Raw genomic sequence first — 18,772 nt, forward strand, 5'->3', positions numbered from 1 at the left:
GTGCTTAGAATCAGAGCTGCCGTCAGAATGCGGGTTGCCGCTGCAGTCAAATAAAGCAGAATGTTATTTTCCCCCTCCCGCAGTAAATTGGCAATTGTTTATCGAATACTAGGATAAGAAGGCTCTTCAACAAGTGTACAGACCGATTTCGATTTATAACCACATTTTACATTGTTGAAATTGGGACCAATTTTGCAATCTATTTGAAAAAAGAACATCCAATAAAGCAGAAGCAGTGGGGAAAAGAGGATGCTGAAGCGTTCCTCAACTTGTCCGTCCGCTCCCCACCATCTTCCCTCATTTTTTTCCTCCCAGTGTGTGTGTGTGTGAGGGGTTGCTTCCAATCTTAGTGCCCCACCAACAACAACAAAAAATCACCTGCGGGAAGGCAATTTCAGAGGGCGATTGTGAAGAGAGGTAGATCATGATGGGCAGCTGTGTTAGTCTGACTGTAGCAGTAGAAAAAAGAGCAAGAATCCAGTAGCACATAAGAACATGACACAAGAACATAAAAAAGGACATGCTGGATCTGACCAAGTGCATCAAGTCCAGCAGTCTGTTCACACAGTGGCCAACCAGGTGCCTCTAGGAAGACCACAAACAAGACGACTGCAGCAGCATCCTGCCCATGTTCCACAGCACCTAATATAATAGGCATGCTCCTCTGATCCTGGAGAGAATAGGCATGCATCATGACTAATATCCATTTTTACTAGTAGCCATGAACATATCCGCTCCCTTAAAGACTAACACATTTTCTGGCAGGGTATGAGCTTCATTGAGTCACAGCCCACAGAAGAAGTGAGCTGTGACCCATGAAAGATCATACCCTACCCGAAATTCTAGGGAGAGAGGGAGGGTTTAGCACCACGAACAATCAACCTGTACACGACAGGGGCGTTTGGGTGCCAGAATCAACGAGGGAAACCCTTAACCTTTTCTGCACAATGAGTCGCACCGGCTGTCAACCAATTTTTATCCAGCTGGGCTCTACAACTTTCCAAATGAAGTACAATGATTGACGGAGGACCATTTGTATGGCCTAGGATGGTTTCAAGAGCCCCGTGGTGCAGAGTGGTAAGCTGCAGTACTGCAGTCCAAGCTCTGCTCAATACCAGAGTTCGATCCCGACGGAAGTCGGTTTCAGGTAGCCGGCTCAAGGTTGACTCAGCCTTCCATCCTTCCGAGGTTGGCGAAATGAGCACCCAGCTTGCTGGGGGTAAAGTGTAATGGCAATGGCAAACCACCCCGTAAACATGACTATGTTTACGGGGTGGTTTGCCATTGCCATTACACTTTACCCCCTATTAAACGTCGGGATGTGACATCACCCCATGGGTCAGGAATTTACCTTTTAGGATGGTTTCAGCACACCCCAGAATCTTCCTTCTGGTTGTCCCCTACAAATAGGGTTGCCAACTGCCAGGTAGTAGCAGGAGATCTCCTGCTAATTCAACTCATCTCCAGCCGATAGAGATTCGAACACCTGGAGAAAAATGTCCGCTTTGGCAATTGAACTCTATGGCATTGAAGTCCCTCCCCTCCCCAAACCCCGCCCTCTTCAGGCTCTGCCCCCAAAATCTCCCGCCGGTTGAGAAGAGGAACCTGGCAACCCTACCTACAAATAAGCTGCCTCCCCAGCATTAACACACCAAACGCGGCTAGCATGGCATGCTAGTTAGAGTGTCGGACTAAGACACAGGACAACTGGGTTCAAATCCCCGCTCTGCCACGGAAACGCCCTGGGTGACACGGCGGGGGGGGGGGGATCACAGTCTGTCAGCCTAACCAGCCTTACAAGGTTATTCTGAGGATTAAGTGGAGGAAGGGAGAACTATTTGAAAAGTCGCTTCGGGTCCCAATCAAGGAGAAAAGTGGGATACAAATACTACAACAACAAGTGGGATATAAATACAACAACTACTACAAGAACAACACAGGCAGTAATGGCAAGTGAAGTAGCACCTATTGGTCACCATCAACTAAAAGGAAATGCAGCCACCTACAAAGGGTTTGGCACACCACAGCAGCATGGTTACCGGAGTATTCTCACCAGCTAGGGCAATGGTCGACTTCTTTTTACAGTTAAAGAGCCAAGCAACATCAAAATGCAGAGCAAGAGATCCACAAAGAACCAGTAGAACAAAGCCCGTTGGCATAACTGAAAACAGGCAGCCTAATATAAGTGATAATTGACTCGATTAATAATCCATAAAGTTTCCACAGGCTAAACACTGGCTGTTGCAAATCCTTTACTAGGCAGGCAGTGGAGTACGTGAAGTCTCACAATAAGTAGCAAATATACACAGAATTATCCTGCCCGAGTGGTTTAGCACACTGGCATAAATCTGTGCATGGTTTACACTTGGATTAGTGATATTTGTTCGCCTCTATCATTTCTTTTTCTGTAAAGTAGCTCTACCTTAACTTGCAAAGCCCAGACTAGCCCAATCTTGTTAGATCTTGAAAGCGAAGCAGGGTTGGTCCTGGTTAGTTTTTGGATGGGAGACCACCACGGAATACCAGGGTTGTTACGCAGAGGCAGACAATGACAAACCACCTCTGAATATCTCTTGCCTTGAAAACCCTGCAAGAGGTTGCCATAAGTCAGTTGTGACTTGAGGGCAAAATAAAAAAGGGGGGGAAGCAGCTCTAAGAAAAGAACCATCTTTTGTTCCATGTGTGTGTAAAGTGTAGTCAAGTCGCAACTGATTTATGGCAACCTGGTAGAGTTTTCAAGAAAAAGAGACTAACAGAGGTGGCGTGCCATTGCCTTCCTCTGCCCTGGTATTCCTTGGTGGTCTCCCAACCAAATACTAACCAGGACTGACCCTGCTTAGCTCCTGAGATCTGATGAGATCAGGCTAGCCTGGGCCAGCCAGGTCAGAGTCCTTTGTTTCATCTCAAAACACATTTGTCTCTATAGCCACAGGATGCAGGTCCTTGGTCTAATGGTTCTTCCATGCCCATGCACTCAAGAGCAGGCAATTGAAATCTCAGACAGAAAGTTTATGGAATTCCGCTTTTCAGATAATCTTTTACCCCTGCAAGCTTTTAGATGAGAGCACAACAGCCAATTCAGAAAGCAAAAGCCAAAAGTGGGGCAGATACTATTTAGTTTTTAAAAGCGCATTTCGACCATATAAGACCTTTTTCCAAAGGACGAAAAAACATGGAGGACAAAAGCAATATTTTTGCTTGGAAGAGGAGAGCATGACAAGACCGAAGGAAAAATGCATCCCGTTTTGATCCTTCGTTCCCACCCACCCCCAAAGGAGCTTCGGGTCAAAACAGGTTGAGATATTTTTTTTTCCCTTGAGAAAGTCATCTAGGAACTAGTTTGACAATAAATCATACCTGTGCCACTTTGACCTTTCAACAAAGCCAGGGGTTAAAGGCATGCTCCCGTATGGCTCACCTTCACTTCAAGAGGGAGCTTAACACAGGGCCACACCCTCGATTTTTACACTTTTGGTGACCTGCTCTGAGTCATTGTTACTGCTGGGTAGGGATTCTCCCATCTTCACACCTAGCTCAGCCTACAGCAACAATCCCAGGAGCAGCAAAGCAAAGCGTTTCCGGTGAGTTCGGCTCTTACTAAATTTTAGCCCGCCAAACTCTGCTCTCTGGACTCAGCATTTTTTAAAATAAAAAAGTTAGCAACGTTCTACTGGAAGCTCAAACACAAAGTAGAGCCAGCGTGGTGTAGTGGTTAGGAGCGGTGGACCCTATAATCTGGAGAACCGGGTTTGGTACCCCACTCCTCCACATGAGCGGCGGAGGCTAATCTGGTGAACTGGATTTGTTTCCCCACCCCTCCACATGAAGCCAGCTGGGTGACCTTGGGCTAGTCACAGTTCTCTCTGAACTCTCTCAGCCCCGCCTGTTTCACAAGGTGTCTGTTGTGGGGAGAGGAAGGGAAGGCGACTGTAAACCGGTTTGATTCTCCTTAAAAGGTAGAGAAAGGTCTTTATGCATGGGAGTTTGACCTGAGGTCTGTTGCTCGCTGGACCCACACTTTCCTGTTGGGAGTCTGTGCACCAGCAGTCTCCAAGCTCAAATCAGGAAGTATTTGAGTCCCCACCCCTTGAAATGCTGCTTCATAATTGGCTGTAGTGAGAGAAAAGTTCCCTCTCCCCCCCCAAACCCAACTGCCACATAAAGAAGCGCTTTAAGAACAAAAAACGGAGCAATCCGAAAAGAAGGGGGAGAGAAATCCAAGCCTCGGTTTTAAAAAGCTTTTCTTCTGCTCAGAGCGAGCTCAGAGGAAGCAGGAAGCATTTGAATCCCCACCTCTTTACATGCTGCTTTGTAATTGGCTGCTTTCTGTGAAAGAAACCTCGCTTAGGTGTCCCGCACTTTGCATTATGCATGGGGATTTCACCCAGGCTGAGTGCAGGGGAGAGGGAAGAATCGAGTTAATAGAGGAATAGGAAGACCCAGGATTTGTGAGGGCTGGCAGCGAGGTCATCTCTAATGGAGGGAACACTCATGCATAACTCCAAGGAACAACTGAGATGTATGAGGGATGAACGTGAGTGAAAGTACCCGTGCATAAACAACCAAAGTCAGCATATAAAAACCAACTCTTCTTCTTCTTCTAAGCATGAACACTGACAATGGCCACAACTCTGTCCCTCATGGCTAACACACCTTGGCCCTCTCTGTATTGTTAACAGCACTTTGCAACTCCGCTATTGCAAACCCGTCCGCCTCGGTAGAGCCCAAAGGAACGGCTGCATCCCCGGACCCTCTCTCAGCTCCGTTGCCCTCAGTAATCTGGCACTATCAGCTTCCTCCAACTCATTGCTCATTCTTTTTCCCAGATTGTTCATGAATATATCGAACGGCCGCCCTCGTGCCAAACCTCTGTCCCTCTGCTGTTGACCTCGCATGCCAATGAGACTTGACCGTGCAGACCAGCGCTCTATTTTTGGGTCGTTTTGAATCATAACCAATCAAGCCACAACTTGAATTTCTGCAACAACAAAAAAATGGCATGATTTGCTTTCTGAAACCATGCCAAAGCTCTGGTTTTGCGAAAGCGCATTTCAATGGGAAAAGCTTGCCTCCCCGCTGGAACTGGGAGAAGGTCGATGGCTCTGCCAGGAAAAGATAATGGCTCGGATCCCACCTAGAATTTTCACAGGCACAAAAAGGAGTCGGTTTTGTCAGTTCTCCTTTCTGCAGCAGCTCAAATTGCCAGCGTGGTGTAGTGGTTAAGAGTGGTGGTTTGGAGCGGTGGGCTCTGATCTGGAGAACTGGGTTTGATTCCCCACTCCTCCACATGAGCGGTGGACGCTAATCTGGTGAACTGGGTTTGTTTCCCCCACTCCTACATACGAAGTCTGCTGGGTGACCTTGGGCTAGTCACAGCTCTTTTAGAGCTCTCTCAGCTCCACCTACCTCACAGGGCGTCTGTTGTGGGGAGGGGAAGGTGATTGTAAGCCGGTTTGACTCTTCCTTAAGTGGTAGAGAAAGTTGGCATATAAAACCCAACTCTTCTTCTTCTTCCCCCCAAAATGCAGCTCCTATGGGATGGGGAACCCCCCCCCCAAGAATAACTTGGAGAGAAATAAGGTGTCTCTTGGGGGGTATTAGCAAAATGACCCACCTTGTCTCCTGTGGAAATTCTAGGCAGGATCTGGCCAATGTATGAATGGTGACACATGTATCTCCCCCCACCTCCTCCAGCTACCATTTAAGAAAGATTCCCAAAATCTGGGACTGATTTTTCTCTAAACTGTTTGGAATTTGACCTCCAAAATTTCTCTGATGTTTCCTTCGCAATCTACATATCCTCCACCATGTCACATGGAAACACAGAAAACATATTTAAAGGCTCTACTCTCTTTGCTGCGCAATATAGTTATTGGGCAGTATTCTCCTCTACTGATTTGTTTGCTCTTTCTGTTAAAGGTCCATCAAGTCCAGCAGTCTGTTCACACAGTGGCCAACCAGGTGCCTCTACGAAGCCCACAAGCAAGCCCACAAGATGTAAAGTGCCATCATGTCACAGCCGATTTATGGCAGTTCCTCATGGGGTTTTCAAGGCAAGAGACCAACAGAGGTGGTTTAAGAACATAAGAAAAGCCATGCTGGATCAGACCAAGGCCCATCAAGTCCAGCAGTCTGTTCACACAGTGGCCAACCAGGCGCCTCTAGGAAGTCCACAAACAAGACGACTGCAGAAGCATTGTCCTGCCTGTGTTCCACAGCTCCTAATATAATGGGCATGCGCTTCTGATCCTAGAGAGAGTAGGTATGCATCATGACTAGTATCCATTTTTACTAGCAGCAGTGAATACCCCTCTCCACCATGAACATGTCCATTCCCCTTGTAAAGCCTTCCAAGTTGGCAGCCATCAACACATCCTGGGGCAGGGAGTTCCACAATTTAACTATGTGTTGTGTGAAGAAATACTTCCTCTTATCTGTTTTGAATCTCTCACCCTCCAGCTTCAGCAGACGACCCCACGTTCTAGTATTATGGGAGAGGGAGAAAAACTTCTCCCTGTCCACTCTCTCCATAACATGCATGATTTTATGGACCTCTATCATGTCTTCCCTTACAGGCAGTTCCAGATCTGGAAAGGTTGACGATTGCTGGGTTAGAACACCTGCTTTGCATGCAGAAGGGTTTTCCCTCTGCAGGTGCTGGGAAAGACGTTTCTCACCCCAAGACACCAAAGAACAGCTGCCAATCACAATGGACAATACTGAAGTGGATGGGCCCATGGCTTGAATTGATATACACTCACTCCCTGTGTTCTTAAAACATGGCTCGTCCTGTTACGATAAGACAGGCCTGGAAGACCACCAAGTGTTTAAGCCTTTTAAACCTTCTGAGCCTTTTAAAAGTCGTTAATGTTTTCTAGGCTTTAGACTGCAGTCCTCAAGTTACTGGCCAGCTGTTGAGATCTAATTTACTATTGGACAGTTGGGGTTTTTTTTACTCCAGAGATTTAACTTACACTGCTGATTAAGCGGACAATTTCATTGAAAACCAAGGCGGTGTTGCCAAGATGTCTAAGCTTATTTATTTACTTCATTTGTACCCCAGTCATTTATACATCGTTCTCCTCTCTTCCATTTAATTAGGTAGCACATTCATTTCTGAGCCTTTCTACCATATCTGTGGCTCAGTGGTAGAGCATCTGCTTGGCATGCAGAAGGTCCCAGGTTCAATCCCCAGCATCTCCAGTTAAGGGGACTAGGTGATGTGAGTAGGTGATGTAAGTAGGTGATGTGAAAGACCTCTGCCTGAGACCCTGGAGAGGGGCTGTGGCTCAGCGGTAGAGCATCTGCTTGGCATGCAGAAGGTCCCAGGTTCAATCCCCGGCATCTCCAGTTAAAGGGACTAGGCAAGTAGGCTATGTGAAAGACCTCAGCCTGAGACCATGGAGAGCTGCTGCTGGTCTAAGTAGACAATACTGACTTTGATGGACCAAAGGTCTGATTCAATATAAGGCAGCTTCATGTGTTCATGTGTTTACCCCTCGTGCTCCATTCCACTTGCACCAGCAGTTCTCCCCTGATGGCACTCGGCCTTACACACAACTGGGACCATGGGTGGGAGGAAGGCTTTCAAGTGCGCAAGGGTGGGGGGAAGCACACATGGGTCACCAGCAGGGCAGGCACAAGGGTGTGGTGGGCAACGGGCCCCACCAGAAGTCCTGGGCCTCGGCAGTCGCCCCATCTCAAGCTACACTGACGCCGCCCCTGCTAGGAATTGAACCTGGCAACCTCTGCAGGCAAATCAAACACTCTACAGCCGTCCCCCGTTGTTTTACCAGGTTGATAATTGCACACATCTTATATGGGAGACATATACAGCCCAGCATAACAACTTGAGACAACCTTATCAGATGTTTGTGTAATTGGTAATATATTATACAACCGATTACATGCCTGGTCTGTTTTATATTGCCTGTATATGTATATATAGGAGCCCCGTGGCGCAGAGTGGTAAGCTGCAGCACTGCAGTCAAAAGCTCTCCTCACGACCTGAGTTCGATCCCGATGGAAGTCAGTTTCAGGTAGCCGGCTCACGGTTGACTCAGCCTTCCATCCTTCCGAGGGCGGTCAAATGAGGACCCAGCTTGCTGGGGGTAAAGGGAAGACAACTGGGGAAGGCGCTGGCAAACCACCCCATAAACAAAGTCTGCCTAGGAAACATCGAGATGTGACGTCACCCCATGGGTCAGGAATGACCCAGTGCTTGCACAGGGGACCTTTACCTTTATATGTATATATATCTGTAAATGTGTGCATGTTTTACCTGGGTTTCAAATAGACCACTGAGGAAGGCCATATAGGCCGAAACGCGTCTGGCCATGTGGTTATAGATATGAACCTTAGGAAATGCCATTGTGCTGTTTTAGCGTTTTTAAATAATTTTTATATTGACATAGTGCTTCTAATAAATTATATTTTCATTTTTTATATATATTTTTCATCCCACCCAACCTTGGGTACCCAGCTTCTGTTTTCTAGGTTGGGTTTTATTCCCCTCTTTTTTCTTCTATGGCTGTCCCCCATTACACAGCTGTAACAGTTACACCACTGGCTCTTGCAGGAAGAGTCTCCAAGCTGCTGCGGAGACAACAAACAGGAAGAAGCCAATTCCTTCTCCTGGCGGCTCTTTCCATCTGTTCCTTTTGATCCTCGCTGCCCAGCAACTTGCAGAGGAGGAAAATGTCAGCGTCTGGCCAGAGCTGTTTGTCTTTTGCTTTTCCTTGACAGCCCTTCTTGGCTGGCTGGTGCAGACGCTGGTTTCCAGGCAGCAGGGTTTGTTTTAGGAATGGGACTCTGGCGTGGGACTCCCATTACAGCAGGGAAGCTGGCAGTCACCTGGAGGAAAAGAGCAAGGGGGTGGGGGAAAGGTCTGCAGCAAACAGCCTTCATAGACTCTTAGGCCATTTCTGCATGGTCAATTTTGATGCTCACTCAAAGCTCTTTTTTTTAAATGCGACTTTAAAAATGCCTTTTCACCGTCCCGATGCAAATGGAGAAGTTCCACTCCCCGCACTTGCCTGCTCCTTTGTTGCTGTTTGCATAGCCATTAGCATATGCATAGCTAACACGCCTCTGTTGTTTTGCATTGTTCCTTGAGGGGGATTCTTCACGGAAAACACCAAAGGTCGCGTTAAATGGGCGCTTTCGTAATGCGAAGCAGGTATGCACCAGCTTCGCAGTCACTTCCGAAATGACGGTTCAGCGTGCAAAATTCAACAAAATATGTGGGGCAATTCAGCCTGGAACGTGCTGCTAATTACCATGCAAAAATGGCCATAGAGTTGGAAGGGACCACCAGGGTCCAGTGGCGGACTGGCCAGGGTGTCAGCTTGCCTAATGGCAGGTGGGCCCTGTGGGCCCCTGATGAAGTGGGACCCCTTAAACATTGGACAATATGTTAAAAATATGAATGACCTTTTAGTAGATAGAAAATATAATAGAAGTTCCAATACTATTATTGTATGCAACTAAAATTTTGATTGTACCGTTTTTCCACTTAAGTGTTTTTTGAAAATTTTATTTATTTCTTATAAGAATTAAATGATAGCCTTATAGTTGTGGGTGGGCTGCCTTTGTCTCCTGGCAACCAATGTTTTTAGACCCAGTTTGCCACTGCCAGGGTCATCTAGTCCAACTCCCTGCACAATGCTGGAATTTCACAACTACCTCCCCACCCCTACACCCCCAAGGACCCCTACTCCATGCCCAGAAGATGGCCGAGGTGCCCTCCCTCTCATCATCTGCCTAAGCCCTAAGGTCATAGAATCAGCATTGCTGACAGATGGCCATCTGTGTGTGTGTGTGTTAAGTGCCGTCAAGTCGCTTCCGACTCATGGCGACCCTATGAATGAAAGTCCTCCAAAATGTCCTATCTTTGACAGCCTTGCTCAGATCTTGCAAATTGAAGGCTGGGGCTTCCTTTATTGAGTCAGCCCATCTCTTGTTGGGTCTTCCTCTTTTCCTGCTGCCCTCAACTTTTCCTATCATGACGGTCTTTTCCAGTGACTCTTGTCGTCTCATGACGTGACCAAAATACGACAGCCTCAGTTTAGTCATTTTAGCTTCTAGGGTCAGTTCAGTCTTGATTTGATCTAGAACCCACTGATTTGTTTTTTTTTTTTTGGCAGTCCACGGAATCTGCAACACTTTCCTCCAACACCACATTTCAAAGGAATCTATTTTCTTCCTATCAGCTTTCTTCATTGTCCAGCTTTCACACCCATACATAGTAATAGGGAATACGATGGCATGAATTAATCTAGTCTTGGTGGCCAGAGTCACATCCTTACACTTCAAAATCTTTTCTAGCTCCTTCATGGCTGCCCTTCCCAGTCTCAATCTCCTTCTAATTTCTTGGCTGCAGTCTCCCTTTTGGTTGATGGTGGAGCCAAGGAATAGAAAGTCTTGAACAATTTCAATTTCCTCATTGTCAACCTTAAAGTTGTGTAATTCTCCTGTAGTCATTACTTTTGTTTTCTTGATGGCCATCTAGCCTCTGCTTAAAAACCTCCGGGGAAGGAGAGCTCACCACCTCCCGAGGAAGCCTGTTCCGCTCTAACTGTTAGGAAATTCTTCCTAATGTCTAGACGGAAACTCTTTTGATTTAATTTCAACCCGATGGTTCTGGTCCGACATTCTTCTCTGGCCAGAAGAGCAGGAGTCCCGAGCAGTAAGCCACATTCCTGGGCAGTCGTTTACGATAACAGGTGTCCCTCCTTTGTACATCTCATTAGCGACTGCCCTATCATTCATCAGAGCAAGAGAACGAGACCGGTAGACTCACACCCCAGAGCTATCCTCTCTGTTCGCAAGTTCCAGCACAGATCATTCCACACGCCCTTGCCTGGAGCCTCATTCCCTGAGCCCAGGGTGACCTGAGTTTTCCTCTTTCCTGACTCAGTGCTGAAAATTGTTCCTTTTCAGGCCTCGGGGGTTTCTCACAAAAAAGGCACCGAGAGCAATTGATCATCAAAGAAAACCCCACCACATTACAATATTCCTGTCCCTCGATTGGAGGCCCCGAGGCTCCACAAATGTGGAAATTAAAGGGCGCGTTGCAAAGAATAAACTCTCGGGTGAGAAAATTCCGAAGGAAATTGCCCTTCGGGGTAAAATCCGCACAGCCTCTATGATTCAGGGGTCACCTGAAGTGAGCAGGGGCATGCACTCAAACACACAATCAGGTGTGTGGAAAACTCTCTGCGTGCAGGGGACCAGAGAAGATTTTGCATGCACAAACATTTGTGCATTTTCCTAACACAGACACCTACATTAACATTGTCATTAACAGACACAAATATGCACAAATGAACCAAAATCTAATGCAAATATATAGATTTCACATGCACAAACATTTGCGCATTTTCCTAACACAGACACATGAATTAGCATTGCTATTAACGGACACAAATATGCACAAACAAGCCAAAATCTATATATGCAAATACATATACTAGGCCACAAAAGCTGTCTGCACATACAGATGTGCCCTCTCATTAAAGTGGGAACATCCATAAAGAAAGGCATTGAAAATTCGTATGTCAATAAAGATCAAATACTCAGTGAACATCTGGCGGATATTTGAATACCCTTGAACATCTGACACGGAATTCGCAGATAATTCCTAGAACAAATTCATTTCAGCTCAGTTATCAATATGGCGATCTACATTTACAACGCGCCAACTCACAGCGGCCTCAACCTGCAATTACCAGGAAAGAAATTATGGTATGAACTTGAAGTGAGCTTGGGTACGCCCATGCACATGCACATTAGAGGAGCCAAAAGTTCAAAGAAGAGCTCCGAAACATGAAAGCTTTGTGGGGACACACAGGGATGGTTCTCTGGACCTTGTACCCCACATTTTCATTATATAAACAGTCTATGAACCCCATAAGAAGTACCCATTTCCCCTCCTATGCTTGGGCCCCAGAGACAGAAATGCCCTGAGCTGACTCCAACCTAACGGGAAAAGAGAGGGAGATGATAAATTAACTATGAAATAATGACATTCCTTTGGGAAAGAAAGAGAAATAAAAGGGCCACACCAGTAACATTCACCCTGGGGTAGCCAACTTTCCACAGAGGGTTTGGCATTAACATGCAAAGGTTTTTCTAACATAGAGACACACACGTTCACCTGCTAATTGCAGCAGATGGAGCTGCTGTTCCTGGAACAATTGCAGAGGCCAGTTGACATCAACCCTGTGAGGTAGGTTAGGCTGAGAGAGCGTGACCAGTTCAAAGTCACCCAGCAAGCTTCCATGGCACGAGTGGGGATTCAAACCCGGGTCTCCCAGATACTAGCCCCACACTCTTAACCACCATACCACACTACAACGGTTGCCAGCTCCGGGTTGGGAAATACATGGAGATTTTGGGGGTGGAACCTGATGAAGGCAATGTTTGGGGAGGGGAGGGACTGCAATGGGGTAGAATGCCATAGAGTCCACCTTCCAAAGCAGTAATTTTCTCCAGGTGAACTGATCTCTGTCACCTGGAGAGTAGTTGCAATAGCAAGAGATCTCCAGCCACCACCTGGAGGTTGGCAACCCTAAACACTCCCAATCCTACATCTGTATTTGGCTGAGAATGTGTAGTAGCAGCTGCGCAACACGGCAGTGTGCCATCAGCAAGCTATAGGACATTTCAGCAGAGGAGCTCTGAATTACATACAAAATGCAGTCAGGAAGCGCCAGACCATAACACATCCACACACCATTTCCAGCCTTTAGCCAGCGTGGTGGTTAAGAGCAGTGGTTTCGCGCAGTGGACTCTGATCTGGAGAACTGGGTTTGATTCTCCACTCCTCCACATGAGCGGCGGACGTCAATCTGGTGAACTGGATTTATTTCCCCACTCCTGCACACGAAGCCAGCTGGGTGACCTTGGGCTAGTCACAGCTCTCTCAGCCCCACCTCCCTCACAGGGTGTCTGTTGTGGGGAGGGGAAGGTGATTGTAAGCCGGTTTGATTCTTCCTTAAGTGGGAGAGAAAGCCGGCATATAAACACCAACTATTCTTCTTCTTTTAATAATAACCATGTGCACAATCCCATCCTAATTAAGTATGCACAAGGGCCATCCAAAACAAATGTACTAAAAATCCTCCTGCCCTGAAGGGGATTTTCCTCCCACCAGACCACAATGGCCAGTTTATATTTGATAATTAGCAGCGCATTCCAGGCTGAAGTGTCCCCCATATTTTTTTTTAATTTCTTCACGCTTTTGTATTTGCTCCACCCCCGCATCGAAGCATGTACTGAAGGAACCATGAAAAATCACAGCCGCAGCTTAGCTATGCTAACCACCATTGCTAACGGCTATGCAAGCGAAGGAAGGAAGGAGCAGGCGAGTGGGGGCGGGTGGGATTTGTTTTACTTTCTCCTCTTGCATCGGGACCGTGAAAAGTCATTTTAAAGGGCCGATTAAAAAAAAAAAAGCAGTTTTGAGCATCAAAAAAAATCGACCCTGCATAAATGGCTGTGTGCTTTTAGGACTGCACACACACACCATTTAAACAGGAAGCATGCATTAAAATAGAACCATGCGTTGAAGCCTGTTGAAATTGGCAGGCTATTAAAGAGCTTGGCTGCGCCTGCGCCTGACATCGCAGCCCAACCTGGCCAGGTATTGCTTGATTAAACCAGGACTGCGAATCCACCAATCACCTCGCGCTCCAGCACCGTCTTACAATAACCACAAAACGTAACATAACGTAACAAAAACGGAACCACCCGGCACATGCGCAGACACACCCACCCGCCAAACCCAGGCGACTCTCCCCTTGATTCCCCTTTCACGCCGGGTGTTTGCCTCCCCCTACTGGCCAGCCCCGGGAACTGCAGAACAAAGGGCCTTTTCGCTTCCATGCTGCCTCTTAGGGCGGGTTTGCATGCAGCCTCGCCGCGATCAAAGAAAGGAAACCCGGGCCAGTAGGGGCGTCTCTCCCAGAGGTGCATCCAGATGTGGAGCGGGCTGCGGCGGCGGCAGTAGCAGCGCGCAGGCCGAAAGAGAGTAGGATCATTAGGCGATCCTAGGCCATTTGTGCATGGGTAGTTTTGCCTGGGATTTGCCACTTTCTAGATGCACGTTTACTCCATCCAAATTCTCTTTTATATATATATATATATATATATATATATATATATATATATATATATATATATATATATATATATATATATATATATTCTTATTAAGTCACATTCAATTTCAATATTGTCATCTTCAGAGTTACATAAAATAAAACCATTTCAAACGAATCTACCTAATCAGTATTGACTTCCCCTCTCCCCTCCTCTATCAACATATCTATATAATCCCCTCTGTATTTGTTTTCTAATTCATTATAATTCATTATATCATTTCTATAAACTACATATAATCATCCTATATACTTTAATTATTGAATACTTCATCCTTTCAACATTGATCAGTTGAATTAGATTAAATCATAGCCTCTAACATTTCCCATATTTAATTCGTTTCCACAATATGTTATCCATGCCTCCCATTCTCTCACATATTCTTCATTGTCTTTTTGATTTACTAAAGCAGTAAGTTTAGCCATTTCTGCTAGTTCAAACATTTTTCCCCATCCAAATTCTCAAACCTCTGCATGGGGGGTTATTGTTGAGTTTGGAGGATTTGGATGGGGGGAATGTGCATCTAGAGAGCGGCAACTCCAAGGCAAAACCTCGTGGCCTAGGATCGCCTACTAATCTGGACTGCAAAGGAATCGGATTTCATGACTGTTTGCTCCCACGCCTGGAGGGGGACGTTTGGGTTCGACCCTAATAAAGCCTGAACTGACCCTAGAAGTTAAAATGACTAAACTGAGGCTGTCGTATTTTGGTCATGTCATGAGACAACAAGAGTCACTGGAAAAGACAGTCATGCTAGGAAAAGTTGAGGGCAGCAGGAAAAGAAGAAGACCCAACAAGAGATGGATGGACTCAATAAAGGAAACCACAGCCTTCAGTTTGCAAGATCTGAACAAGGCTGTCAAAGATAGGACATTTTGGAGGACTTTCATTCATAGGGTTGCCATGAGTCGGAAGCGACTTGACGGCACTTAACACACACACACAAAGGCAACATCAGCACACGCGCGCAGCCGGGCCGCCCGCTCTCCGTCCGGCCTGGCTCCCCCGACCCATAAACGGGCGTTTAGTGCCTTTCCATTATGGTTTATGGGACTGTAAAATTTAAGCAGCTCCCATCAGAGCTGCTCTTGGCCCTACACCAAGGGGGGCGGGGCCGAGGCGGAGCTCGCTCAGCCTCCTTTGACATCAGCCCGTACTGGGAGGGGGGCGGAGAAGCTCTGCAGCGGGTTTCTCATGAGGAGAACATGCGCAGAGCACATGCATGGCAGGCGAAGGGAAGAGCCTACGCCTGGGTGGGGGGGGGGAGGTTCAGCTGCAAGCCTAAGAACCCCGCCATGGCCTATGAATGTCCTTTCAGAAACAGCTCCCACCCCATAGAGAAAACGTTTTCTTTCATAATAAGTACATAAGAAAAGCCCTGCTGGATCAGACCAAGGCCCATCAAGTCCAACATTCGGTTCACACAGTGGCCCACCAGGTGCCTCCAGGAAGCCCACAAACAAGATGACTGCAGCAGCATTGTCCTGCCTGTGATCCGCAGCACCTAATATAACAGGCATGCTCCTCTGATCCTGAAGAGAATAGGTGTGCATCATGACTAGTATCCATTTTTACTAGTAGCCATGAAGACCCCTCTCCCGCTCCATGTGTGGGAACATCTGTTTGGCGGCTGTGGGAAAACAGGATGCTAGAATACACCGTTCAAGCCACACTGAGAACATCTTGCAAGATAGGTGGGGATATGTGTTTGCAAAATGAAAATCAATCTAGTGCATATCATTTGAAAGCAATGTGTTGCCCATTCTCAGGAAGACCCAAGGACCATCTCCAGTTTGAATTCAGAGTCGAGGGAACGTTGTTGCCTCTCACACCGCAGCAATACGGTTGTGTGCATATCTGAACATGCATCCTTCTGAGCCTCAATTGGATACATCTGTTCTTTGCGGGAAAGGCAAACGTACCAGACACAGTGGATATCAGGGTGGGGGGTGTTCCAGATGTTCAAAGATTTCTTCCTACTACCTTGATGTTTTGTGGAAGGGGTCACCAGCTGTGTGAGGATTGTGGTGGAACAAACAGATGTGCATTGGCCCAGGATCTCCAGATGTGGTGTCGAACTGAAACCTCCACTATCACATGAAGCTGCCTTATACTGAACCAGACCCTTGGTCCATCAGAGTCAGTATTGTCTACTCAGACCGGCAGTGGCTCTCCAGGGTCTCAGGCAGGGGTCTTTCACATCACCTACTTGCCTAGTCCCTTTAACTGTAGATGCCAGGGATTGAACCTGGGACCTTCTGCATGCCCAGCACGGCCTCTCCCCTCATTAAGCATGAAACACCCCTTGCTTTGAGCAAGTTAGACTAATTCTGGTCATATATATAGTGGCCAACATCTTCCATGTACATATGCACAGAAAATTAATATATAACTATTTGCTCCTGATTGGTTTATTATTAGTTTTTTAAACTGCTCCTGACTCCCTATGGGTTAAGATGGATGTCCAGTTTTGAATGCTAGTTTTAATAGTTTATGCATTGGATTTTATTGGTGCTTATGTTTATACTGCCATGTTGCCATAAGAGTTTAAGAACATAAGAAAAGCCCTGCTGGATCAGACCAAAGTCCATCAAGTCCATCAGTCTGTTCACACAGTGGCCAACCAGGTGCCTCTAGGAAGCCCACAAGCAAGACGACTGCAGCAGCACCTTGCCTGTGTACCACAGCACCCAATATGCTGTGCTCCTCTGATACTGGAGAGAATAGGTATGCATCATGACTAGTATTCATTTGGACTAGTAGCTATGGATATCCTTATCCTCCATGAACATGTCCACTCCCCTCTTAAAGCCTTCCAAGTTGGCAGCCATCACCACATCCTGGGGCAGGGAGTTCCACAATTTAACTATGTGTTGTGTGAAGAAATACTTCATTTTATCTGTTTTGAATCTCTCACCCTCCAGCTTCAGCAGATGAGCCTGCATTCCTAGTATTATGAGAGGGAGAGCTTCATGTTGGGAGCATGGGGGCACCACTGGTGCTAAATTAATTAATGAACAATATGCAAATACTAATAAGCAATCTGTAAATGTATGACAATTACTGAGGCTAATGAATTTGTTTTGACTTTTCCGCTTAATATACTTTTTTTCTGTTTATTTTTCCTAATTGAAGAGATACTAAAACAAAAAACACTTCCACACAGTGACTTTAAAGAAACAACCATTTCCTGTCTGTGCTGCCAATCCTGAGTGGGTCCAGGGGGGAAAAAGATTGCTTTGAATCAGAAAGCTTTCCTTCCTGGCCCAGTGAATTTGACATGATGCCAAAGTGACCCGTATGCACACAGCTTTTGTAGACTAAAATGTAAAGCGCAGAATACTTTCTGTGGCCAAATTGAATGTAACCCGGGGACCGGTGCAAAACGTCCAGTGCAGTTTGCATGACAGATACACACATAGTTGCCAACCTCCAGGTAATAGCAGGAGATGCCCTGCTATTACAACTGATCTCCAGCCAACAGAGATCAGTTCACCTGGAGAAAAAGGCTGCTTTGGCAACTGGACTCTATGGCACTGAAGTCCCTCCCCTCCCCAAACCCCGCCCTCCTCAGGCTCCACCCCAAAAACCTCCTGCCAGTGGCTAAGAAGCACCTGGCAACCCTAGCCATAGAGTCCAATTGCCAAAACGGCCATTTTCTCCAGGGGAACCGATCTCTATCAGCTGGAGGCCGGCTGTAATAGCAGGAGGTCTCCAGCTAGTACCTGGAGGTTGGCGACCCTAATATTTGCACCCTTCTCAAACGCCAGAGGTGATCTCCAGCCAAAGTCAATCTCCCTCTTTCTGCGCTCCGCGGATCACCTTGCTGCCTCGAAGTAGCGAATGTGCAGCTGGAGATTCCTATGCCTGAAGGGGAAGTTGCAGGGACAAGAAGGGGGAGAGAGAGAGAGACCCTTGGTGTCTTCTCATGCCTTTCCTCTGGTGTGAGAAGTGACAAGGCCTCTGCCCTCCCGCCTCCTCCCAACGCTGGCTATAAACCCATCACCGTCTGCCTCGTAATTGCCTCATTCTGCAAACGCCCCAGAGGCCTCCTGGAGCCCGGCCACAGCAGATAAACATCTCCGGGCTTGCGGCTTTGTTGTTGAGAAGAGGAGTCACCCAAAAGTGTCTGGCCTCCTTCACTCTCTGCACAAACACACACACACACACCCAGCCGCCATCTCCTCCCCTCCTGCACCTGGCCCAAGCTAGGCCAAAGAGGCCCAAGCCATGGAGCGGCAAGGCTGGCTGAGGTTTGCAGCAAGACCCAGCAGGCTCTGGAGTGGCATTCTGCCGCCAGGCCTCATGCAAAGGTATTTATGGCCGCCCACTGCTGGCCTTTTATTGCACTTGGGGGGTGAGTCTGTTGTCTCCCCTCAGCCCCATCTGCAGCGCACAGAATTGTCCCTACGAGGCCTCATTGGAAAAGGGGGACACACACACCCCAGCCCCTTTGAACCACAGGCGATTCTCACATCTGCTTTCACCCGAGGGGCGTTCTTTCCCTCTCCCCCCCCCCACACATTTCCCACGTCCCGTCCTACAGGAGGATCCGCTTCTGGCTTCAATGCAAGATGGCCCAATCCAGCAAATGATGAATGCACAAGAG

The sequence above is a fragment of the Euleptes europaea genome, chromosome 1 (genome assembly GCF_029931775.1).
Source record: "Euleptes europaea isolate rEulEur1 chromosome 1, rEulEur1.hap1, whole genome shotgun sequence".
Lineage (NCBI taxonomy): Eukaryota > Metazoa > Chordata > Lepidosauria > Squamata > Sphaerodactylidae > Euleptes > Euleptes europaea.